The sequence below is a fragment of the Oreochromis niloticus genome, linkage group LG20 (assembly GCF_001858045.2).
Source record: "Oreochromis niloticus isolate F11D_XX linkage group LG20, O_niloticus_UMD_NMBU, whole genome shotgun sequence".
Taxonomy (NCBI): Eukaryota; Metazoa; Chordata; class Actinopteri; order Cichliformes; family Cichlidae; genus Oreochromis; species Oreochromis niloticus.
The window spans coordinates 31286532-31298597 of record NC_031984.2 but is presented as its reverse complement, the minus strand read 5'-3'; the positions used below and the strand labels follow the sequence as shown (position 1 = coordinate 31298597).

The 12066-nt window shown below is 36.9% G+C and overlaps 1 protein-coding gene across 3 annotated transcripts in view; it reads left to right on the top strand.

Moving 5' to 3' along the window:
* Positions 1–12066, top strand: part of klhdc8b (kelch domain containing 8B) — a 226527-nt gene that overhangs the window by 169183 nt on the left and 45278 nt on the right. The window lies entirely within an intron of this gene.

The window sequence follows — 12066 nt, the reverse complement described above, 5'->3', positions numbered from 1 at the left end:
AAAACTGTTACCCATGGCCCAGAGAGCCATGGTAGCCATGGGTTAAATTACCATAAATATTTATATATTTACAATAAAAACTGATGAACTGGAGTCATGCGATTTAAATTTGTTTGTTTTTACTTCTTTGGCAGACCAGTTTTTGCTAAAGAACTACACTATGTCAAGTAAAAAGAGACCAAAAGGCCAAAACATGACATGACAAAAATGTTTTCCTCGTCTTCACCACTCCTTCTTCTTTTTCTTCAAAGTAACAAAGAGAAGAAGTGATTGATGGTAAATGGACTGATTCTTATACAGCGCTTTTCTTCTCTCCCAGAGTACTCAAAGCGCTCTATACAACATGCCACATTCACCCAATCACACCCAATCTCACAAGCACTTTCTCTATACTGAGTGCTTTCTAACTACATTCACACACATTCATACTCCAATGGATGCATCGGAGAGCAACTTGGGGTTAGTATCTTGCCCAAGGATACTTGACATGCAGACTGGAGAAGCCAGGATAGAACCACCAACCCTCCGATTAGTAGGTGACCTGCTCTACCTCCTGAGCTTCAGCCACCCCCACTGATCAATCAATCAATCAATCAATCAATCAATCAATCAATCAATACTTTATTTATATAGCACATTTAAAAGACCAGAGGTACTCCAAAGTGCTTCTCAATAATAAAATATGAAATAAAATTAATTAGATACCTAAAGTACAAATACATTCCCAGATAAAACAAAGCACTAATTAACCCGTGAGTACATTGATGGAAAATAAGTGCAAAAAATGGAGGAAAAAGTAATTTAGGATCATAGTTGCACACAGTACAACACATTTAGCATGTTTGTCTAAGCTAAATGAAAAGATAATGGACAATGACGCATCACAATTGCAATAAAACAGTAATCCCCTATCAGTCTGTTATCAGTTTATGACTGAAAGGAAACAAGCTCACATGTAAGTGCATGTTTGTGATAAAACAGCATTTGAAATAACATGCAGTGACCAGACAAGCACCTGTAAGGGAGCTCCCATCGTAGTTTTACTCTGGTCTGACTGAACCATAAGATGATGTTGAGACAGCTGAGTTTCTGTTTTCAAAGTACCACGGTCAAGCTTCAAAACCCTTAAATGGAGGCTACTGTGATTTTTCTTTTTTTCTTTTTAATGCTATTACAGCTGTGGATGTTCATATGGCCAAAGAGTCACATAATGATGTCATCATGCACAGTGAATCCCTCTGAGTGAGAAGCTTTTGCTTTAGACTCTGAACATTTGGTTTTTGACAATTTTTTCTACTCTTTGCTTGTTTCACACACTTGATGACCTGAAAAGATGCAACAAAGATACCTGAACATGTTTTGAACTGCCAATCATGCAAAACTAGTATCACTGAGCTCAAAAAGTATTTGACTGGAAATTATGTTAACTAATGTAAAATTATTAAATTGTTATTAATCTTTATTAACTATTGATTATTAATTGTAAAATTATTAATCCGATAATAATAATAATCACTATTGGAAGAGTGAAATGTTGTTGTCATAGCAAGTACAGGCTGTGCTTGTGAAAGCCAAGAGATGATGCTGTTAAATCTCATTCTGTACAAATACAATTTTTTGGATTTCTATTAGAAAAATAGTAAGTAAGGATTCTTGTGTGATGATTTGGAATTTTGGGAACAAACTAGATGAAGAGGTCAGTTCCCTCAAAATGGCAGTTTTGCATTCTCTATGGTGTGGGCATTAAGTAGAATATGTAAGTGCTCAATTCAAGGCTAGAGTCAAGCAGCATGACTGAAACATGTCTAAGTGTACACTGAATCTCAAGTAGCCTTAGAGACTGAATCGGTCCCCTAGAGTTTAAATGCTGTTAGATACAGCAATGCAATGTCTCAAAATATCCTCAGTCAAACGTCGATGATTCATAGTCTTAGAGAGATAAATAGATGGCCATACTTACTCCGCAATGAGTCGTGATTTGATTCTGCTTTTAAGAGCTGCGGAATGAAAAGAAAGCTGAGTTTGGACTTTGAAAGGAAGATTGAAGACACAAAGAGATATTATTAACTGAGGCCAAGATTTTCAGTGTTTTGGACACAAAGTGGAAAGTAATCAATTTCTAAGTTTTGAAGTCTTTATAGCTTTGACTAATCTGCAAATATTCTTTGCATTTATTCACTAACTTAGCATTCTTGTCTTTACTTTGATAAACCAAGACCCACGGTGAAATCTGCGGCAGTTTCTCTGCAGAGGCACTGATGCGCAGATGGTTCACCTTAATATGCGCTAGGATCAGAAAGAATACATTATAAAGGGTGTACAAGTAGTTGTGGAAGTCATGACCAATACTGTGTTTCTAAATTGTTGTTGAGCTTTTTTTCCTGTTTAATTCTATTCAGTGAAAGAAAAAGAAATTAACTAATTGGTTTGAATGAAAGTGGCTGTAGCTCAGGAGGTAGACTGGACATCTGTTTATCTGTGGTTCAATCCCCGGCTGCTCCAACCAATTTTCCTTAGGCAAATACTAAGCACAGGTTGCTCTCTGATGCTTTCATCACTGTGTGAAAGTACTTAAGCATAGGAAAAAAGTGCTTTGGTGAATTAGGTGAGTTGTACTAAGTACTCAGGTAGAGTAGAGAAATGCTATATAAGCAGCAGTCCATTTACCTTTGTGGTTGAGTCAGTAATTATAACACGGTATTGAATAGCCCAGGGATGGGGGAACTCCAGGCAAGGGCGTAGATTTGGCATGGACGGAAGGGACATGTCCCCACCAATATACAGCAATTATTGAATTGTCCCCACCAATAATTTGATCTCTTCGAGTAAAGAAAAACAAACCCGATAGAAAGAAAAAAAAAAAGATCTGTCAACGTCTCATTCACCCAGCGGTGCAGAAAGAGTTAAACAACGTTCTCTACTGGAGACCTACCTCATGTGACAAATATGGACAATGTGATTGGCTGTGCCTTTCAGGGAGCTCTGTTTAGTTTTAGCAGCGGCAAGCCTGCGCTGTGAGGACCTGCAAGGAGGAGAGGAGGATGGCAGCAAAAAGGAAGAACCTGAATATAAGAAAGTATTTTTCAAAGAAACCTCTAAGTCACTTAAAGTCAAGTTCACTCATAAAATGTGTCCGTCATAATAACGTTACAGGCTATGCTAGGCTTTGGCCCACATCAGTCTAAAATTGTATGTAACCATGAATAACGTGTTTTAGAAACTAACTGCACAGCAGGCAGCACTATTAGTTACCTCAGTCTCCCAGAGTAGCATTTCTAATTTTGATTGAAACTGTCAGAGAAAACGGCAGCCTCGAGCAAGCCAGGATATTAGTTTACAGAGGCTGTTAAAATTATATGTCTAACGTTAAAATGTTGGTGACACAATAATTTCATTGCAATGGTACTGATATTTTCATAGGGTTAATTTTTGAGACAAAATATCATGAGGTAGTCATGATTTTGCAAATATTCCACCTTGGAGTGCAGTTTGCACAAATTGTTTTAAAAATCACCCTGCAAACATTACTGATGAGTCAAGATCTGCACACATCGACAGAAGCACTGAAGCAGCTACACATTTTATTCTTATTGTCATGTATGTCCTATTTGTCAGGTGACAGAAGAACCAACACAAAGCTCAGAGAGTAATGGTGATACAAGATCACAGGTGAAATTGGAGGATGACTTGGTGGTTCATTACTGTTTTTGAAGCACATGTGTGACTGCATGTATTTGGAATGTCTCACTGTTATTTATCAGGTGACAGAGGCAGCTCTGCCATGTTGTAGCTCGGACAGAGGTGAAGAGGCGAGGTCACAGGTGACTGACTGATGTGTTGGTGCTATAGATTAACAAGAGGAGAAGGCATGTGTTTGGCTCCTTCACATACTGGAAATTGAGTTGTTGTGTGGGGCACCAGTAGTCCATGTCTGTTGCTGTAACAGTAGTTCATGTTTAGAATAAAAAATCCCAGCTCACTGATTTGATCGGGGCAATAGTTCCTAAAATGTTGCATAATTTTGCTGAGAGATCTTTTACTTTGTGGTAATCTTAGATGAGTAGTTTTATGGACAAAAACCACCAGGTCATTCAGTGTTCCCTTAGTGCTAATGTGTCAGAGATGTTGGTGCACTATAACTGAAGTTAAGTCATTATGCAAATGTACTGTTTATAAGATTGGGGAAACCTGCAGTCAGCTGAGACTGAAGAAGTCACTTGGATGAGTGGCGAAACGTTTCTTCCACAAAACGCTGCATCCAGATGAACAGAATCAGCTTTTGGAAAATTAATTACCTGGATGATTGAGCATGCATCAAGACGATATAACTGAAGTAATGTTGTTAAGTCCTTAAAGTCATATTCTTTTATTGTCATGATTGTATTTGAAACTATTTTTATTTTTGTATGATACCTGATTTATATGGAATATGGCTGAAGTAAACTAAAGTCTAAAATACTTAGTCATTTGTTTAATAGTAATTTAACATTATATAATTCACATATAAAACTATCAATTGTAATTTTAAATGGTTTAAAAGCATGTAGAATAGCATATGTAGGCAAGTATATTTCTCCCCCCCCCTTTTTTTTTAAATCAAGAAGCAAAGACAAAAAGGGGGGAAAAAGAGAAACCGGGCAGGGTTCGGTGGTTGAATCATCCGTCCCCACCAATGCCAAAACCAAATCTACGCTCTTGACTCCAGGCCTCAAGGGCCGCTGTCCTGCAGGATTTAGATGTGTCCTTGATCCAACACAGCTGATTTAAATGGCTAAATTACCTCCTCAACATGTCTTGAAGTTCTCCAGAGTCCTGGAAATGAACTAATCATTAGATTCAGGTATCTTGACCCAGGGTGATATGCCTCGGTGAGGCCTGGAGCTCCCCACCCCTGGAATAGCCCCACTAGCAGCTATTTACAGTTCAGCTGTTAGTGGGGCTCATGCTTAAACATTTACATTTTTTTTTTTTGAGGGAAAAGGGTAAAACAGTATGGCTTCTTAGTAGAAGAGTGTGTGTGCTGAAATGATTTAGGTCTGCAGTGCAGACCCTTCACCAGCTGAAAACGTTTAGAGCAGGGATGTCAAACTTCACTGAACCAGTGAAGTTTCCTTTTTTGTCAGTTTAAAGAAGTTTAACTGCACATTTAATCCCTGAGATTCTTAATATAAGAAAAATAACTGCAAATTTTAATAGTACCTATCAGCTTTTCTGTATGATAAAGGAATGCTGCTAGTTTATGCTAGTTAATGGTTAATGATTAATCAGTTAGCACAACTCTTTGGGCTTTAATTAATGTGTAAAATTACAGGAAAAGGTAGCTCATTGTGCAGAAATTATAAACCTTAAAAATGATGAATAAATAAATAAATTTTAAACTTTGTAAAGTAATTATCAATTTTATATATTTTTTTTAACTTTGGATACTTCAAAAGACACATAAAGACACACAAAGCTTTAAAACGTATTAAAATACATTGGAAAAGCGAAAATGTATTCCCTCTTTCGGTCGGATTTAATCTTTAGCCGGTCAGTTCTGGTCCCCTGCCCTTATCTTTAACACCCCAGAAAGACCCTTGGAGCTCAAGAAGTTAAAGCATAATAAAACAAAAAAACATAATAAAGAAGACTCGGGACTGTTGAGTGGCTGGAATGGAATATCAGACACGAACAGGATAACACTGGGACTGAACTGATCTCCTCAGTTCTCAGACATTTATGGATTTTTGCTCTCTAGTCTACAGTGAATAAAATCTGGGATTCAAATGTGAGATTTGCAGATTATTGCGTTCTGTTTTCATTTACATTTTACACCGCTTCCCATTTTTATGGTATTGTTTTTGTTATGTTTTTCTCTTCTATTTCTAAGGAAACACATGTGTTGGAGAAACTGGAGGGAAGTGTTTCACTTTGTGTGGATGTGTGTGGAGTATGTTGCTGCTCCCTTGTGAAAAGATCAGTGTGTGTGTGTGTGTGTATGTGTGTGTGTGCAGTACTGTCTGTATGTGACATTTGTGTCAAATCAACCAAGTCTAACCCTGATCCCTGTTAACAATGGCTCTTTTTGCTCCTCTGAACCAGCTCCGGTTTAATGGGTTTGACTTTGAAGAATTAAGACCTTGGCGCTGAGGCTACGCTCAAATCAGCTCCTATTTTGGCATTTTGCTAACTTTTTGTGTGTGTAATACCAGTTCATATAACATAACGGTGTACAGAGTCAACATGGAGTCAGCTTTGCCCTGACTTCCACAAAAAGGTAAAGAGGTAATGCTGATGGGACACAACTGCGGAACGGCCATAAACAAATAAAAACTATGCATCGAGCTTCCAGCTCTAGAGAGTGAAGCCAAAGTGAAAGTGCCTTAAACATTTCTTCTTTTTAAAGGCTGTGAACTTCTGGTCCTAAACAGGCCTCAGGCTTGACCTCAATAAAAGTTTATTGTCTCAGTCACTCATTTTGCTTCATATTAAATAAAACATTAGGCCCATTTCAGAGATTCTGGTGATTTCAGAGAGGAGGCTTTATATCTGTCATTCAGGTGTGTGCTTAATGGTTAATGACTTCTCTTGGACAAGTCATTAGCTGGTGATCATGCCTTGCTTTTTGAGGTATGATTGTTGGCTAACAACTTGTTAGAAGCACCATGTGGATCGTTATAGTAAATACAACAATTCTATAATGTTATGTGTGTTTGAGGTTTTCTAAAACAAGTCAAGTCTTCATGTCAGGAGTTAGTTAGAAACTGTGGAATATTATATTTTTTCTACAAATTCAGTCAGTTTACTAAAATTATTACTATTACTGAAAAACTCAAAAAGAACTGTGCTCAATGCAAACTTAATGGAAATGATGGAATTTTTTAGTATATGACTATATTTTCACACCCCTCAATAATAAATACAGCTCAGTGAACTCACTTCTATGTCTTTAATTTGAATCCTGTTCTGAGCAACGTAATCCTCCTTGTGCGTTTTATCAGATCAGTGTGAAACTTGTCAAGTAAAAGTCCAGGACAAAATTCTGACTCACACCAACGAAATATTCAACCATGTTTAGGAACTGATACTCCAACAAGAAATTAAAGCTCTTAGGGGTGTGACAGCTTGTAAAAATTACATTATATTAATAAATCACTACAGGTGTATGGGCTAATAAAAGTTTAAACAAATCACTCATTATCACTTTGTGTTTTTGTATGTAGTCATGGGTGTACAGAAAGTCTGTGTATTACTCAAATACTAAAGAAAACCTCAGAAAAAATGATTTTGGTAAAAGATTTCTAAACTAGTTTATTTAATTAATTAGTTTTTTAGGCTTCTTACAGTTGATTTTGATTTTAAGTTTAAAATCCTTAAATTTTCAGGGGAACACGTCCTACTTGATCTGCCACCTCCCCCATAATGTTAATGCTGAAGGCTTTACTGTGCATTAAATCTAACGTCTCACCATCCAAGATAACGTGGGAATTATTGTTACATGTAGAATATTTCATATTGACTTATAACTTGAAAATCTAAATTCCAGTATGTGTTTTGTGTGTGTTCAGGTGTTCTGTCCATTCCTCTTGTGTTTCAGTGGGCGCGTCCAATTTGCTCCTGCATCGCTGTCATGACTGAGTACTAGTATTACAGTATTTTATATCTGTCATTCCCATTTTCATTTCTGCGCCCTCGAGTGTGTCTTGCCGGTGTATTGGGATGGCTTTGCTGTCAATATGTTGAGATTATACATCACAGGAGTGAAAACAGAAGTGATGGTGGTAACCATCTAAATAACAACAACAATAACAGTAACACGTTTGTGTTTTGTGTCCTCTGAGAGTGTAGCTGTAGATATGATGAATGACACTAACATGAACATAAGCAATGACTAAACCTGCAAGTGAGTTTAGCTCCATGCACTTAGTTTGATTTAGAGTCTCAATGGAATATTTGGCCATATTAATTCAGTGAAAAAAAAATCATACATGTGAGTGTAAAGAGAGGTGTTTGTGATTAAGGTGTTTAATAGAGGTCATAATACTGAGCTGATACTAAGCAGGTTCATTACCTGTTCATTTTTCTACAGCTGCTGAAATGGTGTAATCAAGGTGATTTGCATTCAAATGATCTCTGTGTCAGCATTAAGCGCCGCTGAAAAGCAGAGCGTCACGCAGGGTTAATGGATGTTCTCTGCCAGTGACTCATTACTGTTTGGTACAGTGTACTAAAGCTCTCAAAGTTAGGCCAGATCACTCTGGTATGAAAGAGTAAATGATAACACAACTGCTTTTTAAGTGCATGCAGCTTTGTTTTTGGTCAAGGAGTCTGTGAACATCAAAAATGTGGCGAACCTACTGGCTGAACTTTAATTATGATGACAAGTGCAATGGCTCTTCCTCTTTGATTCCATCAAAACATATGAAATAGGCTATGTGTGAGTTAAATGGGACCTCATTTCAGCTCAATACTTTTATTGTTGGACTTGATGGAAATAGCTTTGCATGATTAATAGTTAAAATCAATAGTTCAGGCTTAGTGTAGCTCCGCATTTTATCCTCTGTTGGAAAACGAGCAGTTTCAGCTCCTTTTAAACAAACCTTCCTCTGATTGACTCACCAGGTTTAAACATATATGTATGTCGGTGGAGCTTCTCTGCTCACAGCCAGAGCTGTAGCTAAAATGAACTAAATTATTAATATTTCACCTCTTTGACATCATAGAGAGACAAGCATTATAAAAAGAAAACAAACAAACAGAAAAACACTTTCTGATAATGAATGTTTTTACAAAGTTTTTTAGTGATTTTTGATTTGTGAGTTCATATATACAGTGTTAACTGATCTTTTGACATTACAGTGAATTTAGACGTTTTAAAATAACTGTCCACACCAATGGCTGTGCTTCAAGTTGTTTACCAAGTTTCAAGACCTTTCTAAAGAAGGTGGAAATGAAGAGCCACCTCCCTGATCAGTTCAGATTAATTGATTTCTTTACACTAAAAAAATCAGATAATATATAGTTCTATATGCAATATTCTCATTCATATTGACCCCACATCAATCCAACTGCCCTTATATCTGACACAAAGATGGTGACTGAAAAGAGAAGAGAATAACAAAATGGTATGTTTATCCATTGCATTATTATCTTACTTTTTTCACAACCTGCATATATTTTGTGAGTTGTAGCAAAGCATATCTTTTACCTTAAGTAGGCTAATTGTTTTGCTTTATTGTTATGGGACTTAAACAGGAAAAACCACACTTAAGACTGCTGAAAAAGGTAGCCAGGATAATTAACCCTCTGCTCAGCAGTCTCCAGTCCCACTGCTGTGGAACAGCTGTTTAACTGGGCTGGTAATTAAAAGGGAAAGAGAGGCCTTAGACATTAGGGAAAATTACTTTAGTTTTTCCTTGACACTCTGCACAGTGTGGCTCTTATTGTAGCTCTTATTAAGGAGCAACAGTAATTGTGGTGTTACTGAGAAATGCCCCCCACCCACCCCACCCTACACACACACACACACACACACACACACACACACACACACACACACACACACACACACCCCACCCTAGTTTAGCTATTATTACAAGCCACTGCATAAGTTCTACAGTGAAAGTAGTTGATCTGTAAGGATGTACTTTTGTATGCTTTTACATTAGATAGTTACATTTCATGGGATTGCAATTACTTTTCCAGTAAGTCATTAAAAAGGATTTGGCAGGTTGACACACTGATGGCTCTAGATGAGAACAGAAAACAGCACAAATTAGATGTATATTATTTTTTTTTTTATCACTGAACAGTTTTAATGTTTTCTAGTTCTGCCAAATTTTATTAGCTGTTAGGTTTTAATTGTTGCTTCTTTTTGACTGTGATCCAACTAAAGTTATGCCTCAATAATTAATAAATAATTCAAATGTGTTATTATTATTAAATAATAATCATTTATATAAACAATTTGTGTTGAATGTTTGATAATATTCTGTAACTTTTAATTTAATTTGAGTTCCTAATTTTTCTTTAATGCAGTCATGCCAGATAAACAGTGGTTGGAGACCACGGCATGAATTATTGTGATTGTGTACAACGAACGTACAAGCTCATTGCTTATACGATGAAATGGTTGTTTTGAAGACGGTGCCCAGGTTGGTGACCACTGTCAGTTGTCATCTTGAAAGTGGCTTTGGCCCATTGAGATGGCTGTAAGACAAAGTCCGTGTGCAATCAATTTAGATCTGAATGGGTTCAAATTGACAATACCATGCAAATTTGTTTGTGTTGCTACAGTGGTTAAATGTGATAAATTGGTAACTGTGTATCGGTTGCTGACTAGATACAGTACATAGAAACAACAATTAAACACAAGTTCATATAAACTACTTACATTCATCCAGAACGCATTTCAGACAGAAATTGCTCCACAAGTAGTGACTGAATTGCTACAGGATGGAAATCTAAGTGCAAACTGACGTAGGCGCTCAGCCATCAAAATACCGACATTTGAGTTCGTTGTTGCCAAAAAGTCTTTTGCAGATGAATTGCACTTATTTGTGGAGACTGACCCAGATTAATTGCAACGTGTTGGCAATATGTCTATGTATGTTTACACTTTCTTCTGCATTAGAATTTCTTCACCAGTAGAGTCCACTGCTATCCCCGACTTAAAAATATTGAGAAATATCCCCCAAAACCCCATGTGTTGTATCTACCATGTCAACCAGGCCCCAGAGTTAATTTTATATTTTCTGTCTGTCTCTTTTCTCAGCTTAGAAGTCATACAGGGTTGTTTGGCTGAAACTTACATAAAAGTTAATATGAATTTCAGAGTACATACAGACAGCAAACCCTTAATCCCACCTTTCTGCAGAACTGTTTCCCAGAGATGCCATGTCAGTCAAGCCCACCCTTCTTTAGAGGGTTACGAGTCAGAGCTTTGATCTGCCAGCGGATTGTATGTAGTGGGAATGTTCTGTCAAGCCATCTTTCAGATTTCTTTCTTTCTCCCTCTCCTCTTACCCTGTTCCCATTGATTAGGATTCATAGCAAAGATCATCCATTAAAGCAAAACATTTGCAGAAATTTCAATTAAATATGCGTCTGCCCAGTGGGTGACTGTTTTATAAGCAGAACTAACAGTGTGTGATAACCTGGATTTGTTGAAACCAATCTTGGTTTCACTGTTGTTAAATCAAAAATTTAAAAGTATTTAAAGGGTATTAAAGGGAGACGCCACAGGTGAGTTGGGAAAATTATGACCATGAACCTACTTGCATGATGAATATTTCTTCTTTTACAAGCTCATGTCTAAATATCCTTTGTCTATAGCAGTAAACCCTAAATGTGTACTCTGGACATCATGTATGGAAGTGAAATATTGCTAAAATTTATCAATCCATGAACAACATTTTATTCCTGTCTCAGTCTACTATCCATTTATGACATTAAATCAGTCAATTTTGACGTGTTAAATGGAAAATATAAAAGGGTCAATATCACTATAGACCTTTTTCATAAATGCTTTTTCCTCTAGTTACATTTTATTGTTAAGAATAAATTTTAAACACCGTAGGCCTTTACGGTGGTGCATCAGTGACATTCAAAACAAGACATAAGCATATGGCATAAAAAGGTAACTTCAGTTTTATTATCATGTAGTAATTTAGTCTTGCTGGTTCTTGTCTTGTACTTTATGCAAGACAGAGTGTTATGATTGTCGGGGTGGGACCGATGAAGCCATACTGGTGTAAACCCAATGGGTAGGTCCCAATGTCAAACCAAACACAAAATAGTGTTAGCAGCGCTGTTAGCTTACACACAAGCAAGGCAAAGAAGGCTAGAGTTATATTTTATTGTAAGTATTAAAAAGTTTTAAGTTAAGGTACTGTTAGTAACAAGATAAAGTTATGTTCCTGGATATCCGTGGTAGCATGCTAGCATGTCCTAGTAAAGAGCAAAACACAAACTCCTAAACTTAGGACTTGAATGGCTGCATAGGCCCGGCAACACTTGGTTAGCTAGTTAGTAAACTAGCTAGTCATAGGAGATAAAACCAGCTACTTACATGTTTGACTCTCCAAA